Here is a 6,000-nt window from a genome sequence, read left to right as displayed (position 1 = left end):
CGAAACTTAGACTCGTCTCAGAAAATGCTTATGTACACTTTTCAAAAAACAAGTTAAATATCATGGTCATTCTTCGAAACACCAAAAATGTGTATCGTTAAGTCGTTGGTTTTCCAAATAAAAAATGTTTGTCTGTCAAAGGATTAATCCGGGCCAAGCTAAAACCGGATGTCGCCTGAAAACTAAAGTCGCACTCCACGGCTTCGCTAAAGTAGCACACTACTATAAAAGGTCGCCCGCACATACGAGCATGACCCCAAACATGATTACAAGATGCGAAAAACGACCGACGAGCCCCAGTGCTTGGGGGCTCGCGAAAAATAGACTCCAACAAGGAGCGCACGATCAAAATCACATTCCTGGACTGCGCCATACACCATATCATGTTTGGATATCTCAAAAAAAAAACAACAGGTTCGACCTCAGGGAAAGGTCGTCATTGACACTTGTGCACGGTCCTCTGATCGAATACCAAGTCGAGCCGTAAAGACTAGCTCAAAATCACGAAAGCAGACGGTCGCAAGACAAAGGTCCGTCTGAACACGTTGTCAGCCCACGTTCAGGTTACAACTAAATTCGAGCATCCCTCGAAAGAATTCGCTCTTGCAAGAATGAATAAAAAGAAATTCTCAAAAGAAATCACAAAAAACCAAAGAAATAGGAACTTGCCCATCTTCAGTTGGCAAGATCGCGTCACAAACCACGCGAGTTCCCAAATCGAAAAAACGAATTTAGGGACGTCCACCCTTAGCGGACAGGGCTCCCCACCTTCAGCGGGCGGGGTCTACATCACTAGCCGCGCAGGTCCTCAGTTTTCGAAAAATAGATTCTTCAAAAAACAAAATGAAACAGGCTCGCCATCTTCAGCCGGCGGGGTCTACGGCGCAAACCACGTAGGTCCTTATTTTCAAAAAAAACACAAAACAAATTTCAAAATAGATTCGTCCACTTCTATTGGACGGGGTGTCCACCCTTAGCGGACAGGTTCGCCATCTTTAGCCGGCGGGGTCTACATCACAAGCCGCGTAGGTCCTTATTTTCAAATATTCAAAAACAAGATTCGTCCACTTTTTCGGACGGGGCGTCCACCCTTAGCGGACAGGCTCGCCATCTTTAGTCGGCGGGGTCTGCGTCACTAACCGCGCAGGTGCTTAGTCGCTGCAGCGATAACTTTTTCTGGTTTTCCCTTTTCCAAAAATTAAAAGGATTGGTTTTCCGTTTTTTCCAAAACAGAGCGATGTGCTGGATTTTTCTTCGTTTTACGTCCCATAAAAACAAGGGGGTTTTCTCGTTTAGCTAGCCCTGAAAATGAGAATCTTTAAAAACATTTTTACCTCGTGATTGGGCTTGGCCAGGCCCCATTACGCTTTATAGCTTTGATTTCGAAAACATCTGTAGCTACTCCCAATGACAAAGTGAGGGAGTTTCTACGCCTCTTTAAATACTTCCAATGACAAAGTGAGGGAGTATTCTATACTATCCGTTGACAAATCCCAATGACACGTGAGGGATATGTCGACATTTCAAGTGATGACCCTTAAGTCAAATGTTATCACTCGGGGGCTCGTGAGACCCTCGCAAAACAGGTCACATACACCATGGCTTGTGTGACGCACTCCGTCTAATACTTTGACCATCGTCTCATCCCGAGACTCAGTCAAAGTGGGGGCTAACTGTAGACACCTAATTTTGTCCCCATTCCCGAAAGGGAAAGGTTCGATGATGAGAACATAAATCTCCACTTGACAACGCATCTCTTATAAAATAAACGAATCTCAATTCCCCTTTTCATTTCACCCGAAACCTGCTATTTATGGAAACCTGCTAAAAATAGTAACTACCGTAAAGGTAGCTTCTAAAAGTGGCAAGTCATAAAAGATAGAAACCTGTCAGAATTAGGTGTTGCACTCCAACATAAATCCTAAATGAGATAGAAAACTGCGAGAATACCTGGGTACGTGTTTTTTCCTAATTCTTTGTGGATTAGAACTCTGCAATTCTATCTTTCCACGAACTCTACCCTATAAATACAGCCCCAAATTGGACGTGAAAAAAAAACACACAATTCATATTCTGAGTATTGACTCCAACCCTTAGCCTAAGCCTCACGCTGCGAAATTGTTCACGCGTTCTGTCGCAATCGATCCATAAATCGAACAGAACGTATCCTGTCCCGTAATTTGAGATTCGTTAAATAAAAAGAAGAAATAGCAAAGTCAAAGTGGTTAGTTTTCTGAGAACCGTGACGCACCTCTCAAGGGTGCGTCGTAATGTGTCCCTTTTCGATGATTTAATTGCTTTCCTCGCCCTTTTTATGAACTGTTAAACTAACTAAATCTGATTGTTCTATCACGCCTAACAAATATAATATTTTTGGGAAATTGGATTATCATGCTAGGTCCCTTAATACTATTTAAATCAGATAATCACGATCGATCTAGTATTATATGTTGCATATTGCTAAAATCAACTCAGATTAGTTTAATAGTTAACGCATGTCCCTTCAATTATTTATGCTGAGCTAGTAAGGATATCCTGCCTCTGGAGTTATCGACGAGCGAAGTACTCCTCTCGGTAGTTACAGTCCCCCGAACTCTCAATCTCTACCTTGCGGGTGTATGTTGAGAGATCCCCACACCAGGGATCACAAGGGAACATACGGCCGTCGTGGTCAAACATAATTGCACTCCCTTTATGTCACGATAACCGGGTTTTGTCAGTTTTTCTCATTGTTGTTAAAAACTGAATGGCGACTCCTATATTACTAGTCAATTGGGTGTATACTCACAGGAAATCCAATTACACTTGATTGAATAAAAGAATCGTCACACCCACGAGGGGCGAGGTCACGCATTAGCCTTGTGCTTTTTCGACCCCCTCACAGTTTGCAGGTATGAATATTGGGCATACAAGTTATTATTATTATTATTATGCTATAGTACAGGATGTCTAGCATAATTATTGAGCCAGTCGAATATTGCCAGTGAGCAATATATATTCTACCAAAGGGGTAGAATATGTTAGAGAGTCTATGTGAATTGAATTAAGGACAATTCGTGCTAAGGGCACACCCCGCTTGTTAATAGGCAATGTCGGGTTATCTCAAACAGTGTTTTTGAGAAGGAACAATGGGAGTAATTTCACTTGAGTCTTGTTTGATCACAAGTCCTAAAGAAGTAAAATATTAAAGAGTCATTGTTGAATTGTTTAATTGTTCAATTGATTGTATGTTGTGTCTTGAGTCGCCTTGAACATAATATACTAATTAACGTAAAGTGTAACCCAAAGAGCTTGAAAACTCTTGGAACGTATATACCTTGAGTATGAACAATGGGGGGAGTCTTGCCGGAAAACCTGTACTCCTAGAATGATACAAGATGCTGTTTCGGTCTCTTTTATGCCGTTGTGCATTGGAATTCCTGTCGGTATGGCTCGACTGTCGGTAGTAGCCCGACTTATTTTGGTGTATGGTTGGCTCCCATCACCCTCTCTTTCCTTTTAAGGATACTTTACTTTACCCGTTCGAAGCTACTTTTTATTAAACTGTGAGTCAAGAGTCGTGTCTCGTGTCAAGTCTTGTCTCCATGTTTACTTGTTTATTTTATGGCTTTTGCATGTTGATTATTTCATTGTCGAGTGAAGCATGTTAGGATAGAATGTTATTCTAGCTTGTTTGTACTCAGCTTTTGCGGACTTCGTGCTTCATGTCTTCTGGTCATGGCCCTTGCCTTAATGACCCTATGATGATCCATCAATTGCATTTGCGTTGTTGGGGAGTAGATTTTCAATAAAGCAGGTTTGTAGAGATAACTTGCGGAAGAAGTTGTCATGGGATTTCGAGTTGAGAGTTTATTCTTTCGTATTTTATAAACTCTATTTATTTCTATTTACAGTCATGACTAATACTACTATTTTCAGTTAATGGATTTCAAACGGTTTGTTTTAGTTCGGGCCTCAACGGTTCCAACTTGTTTTAATGACCATTAACTTTTTATTTATTATGTTTGAAAGTTAGTTAATTCCGCTGCATAATTCTGGTAAATAGCCTTAGCCGTTATCACGGTGGCGGTAATATCTTGGTAATTCTTGTGTTTTAAGTTGGAAAATGTTTTATAAAAAGCAAGAAATTATTAGGGTGTTACAAAGTGGTATCAGAGCTTAGTTTCAGTCCTTCTTTGTAGTAAGTAATACTACAAAGTGGTATTTGCAGAGCTCTAGTTTGAGAGCTGCTTTGCATTAATTAATAGTGCAAAGTGGTAACTCCTTAAACTACGATTGCGGAACTTTAGGATTTTCGAAAACTATTTTCCTAAAGTCAAAACGTTATTTATGAGTACTCAAAATTTTGAAAAGCCAAATACTAATTATTTCTAGTGTTTGAAAAGTATTTTAAATTTCGAATTATTTTTCGAATTTCGGAAATATTTTCGGATTTTTCAAAAAAAACAAATTATTTTTATTTTCGGATTTTCCGAATTTTCGAAAAATAATAATAATAATATATTCTTTCAAAAATTCTGAATTAATTATTTAATTAATTATTTAATTCTTTTAAATTATTTTTAAAAATAATCGAATTAATTAAATTATTCGAGTAATTATTTTAAATTTTTGATTTTAATTTCTAATAATTTCGCGTATATTAGAAGTTATTTATTTAAATTAATTTCGAAATTTTTTAAAATTCTTTCTAAGTGAGGAATGGGTAGAATAAGAAGGATTAATTAGTCTAAGTATGTGTTGTTTAAGTATGCCTTTCTAATCAAGTGTTTATGTGATTATGCCTTGATGATGTGATCCTTTAATTAAAGTTTGATCATGTTTTGCTTGCTTTATGTGATAAATTGCATCACGAATCATGATTAAGCATGTACTTGTGCATTGAAAATTGTATGGCTCAACGAACTTACTTTGTTTTGGAACACTTTTAGTAAGACTTTGTAGTTGTTAACTTTCAGGATTAAGATGTTGATTTCAAAGTACATAAATCTAGGAAACCTAGAGAAGCTAGACTGTGAGACCCCACACATTTATGTCAAGAAGATTGAGTTTGCCTGCAATTACTTTGCTTCAGTGAAGAACCTACCTGAGTTGAGAAAGAAAGATGTTATGGCAGAGATGGTTATTCATTGCTTACCTTCCAAGAACCCATACATAGAGCTTAAGAATCGATTTCGGGATATGCATATGAAAAATGGTATTCCTAATTACTACAAGTATGGTACTCCAGATGGTAGATGGAGATATGATTTGGAGATTATGACTACGATTATAGAGCTCGCAGAGGAATGTTTTGATGATGGTATGACGGTAGAGAACATCAACCTTACAGGATTAGATCATGATACAGAGACTCGGATGGATGAGGACAGTGATGATGACGTTGTTGAGATTGAGAACCCTAACCCTATCATTCCTGAACCCACTATTGAGATCTCCAGTGACACAGAAATTGAGCCTGAAATCTACAATGATGAGGTAAACAGTGTGTTACAGCAAAACAATGAGGATATGGAGTATGAGACTGATCCAGAGGAAGACTTTGATGATTTTGAAGACCATGAGCCCTCTTCACCTGTTTGTAAGGGTGGCTGGATAGTTGAGTAGAATTTTAATCTTTTTAATAGCTAGTGCCTAGATTTAGTGAAGCAATAAAGTAGTACACTACTATTTATGGCTTTAGTAGTTCAGTTTTGTGGTTTCCGAATAAAGTACGATCCAAATGATGTATTATTTTTCCATTGAAGTAATAAAAATCTAGAATTCCTTCTAATATCCTTAATTCTAAGCCTATACTATCTTTGAGCGATTATCGCGAAAGGAATTTTATGCATTTCTTCAATGAAATTATACTTGCAAGGTGGTTCAATCTTTCACCACTTGAACTTTGTAATGCGGACTAAGGGGAAAAGCGGCCCATAAACAGGCGCCTATCCAGCCTAGGGTCCGAATTTTTTTTGTGTATGTGCACCAATTGAATGACTAGCTAGTGCAATGTGT

This window comes from Spinacia oleracea, chromosome 5 (genome assembly GCF_020520425.1).
Source record: "Spinacia oleracea cultivar Varoflay chromosome 5, BTI_SOV_V1, whole genome shotgun sequence".
Taxonomy (NCBI): Eukaryota; Viridiplantae; Streptophyta; class Magnoliopsida; order Caryophyllales; family Amaranthaceae; genus Spinacia; species Spinacia oleracea.
Note: the sequence above shows the minus strand (reverse complement) of the source record.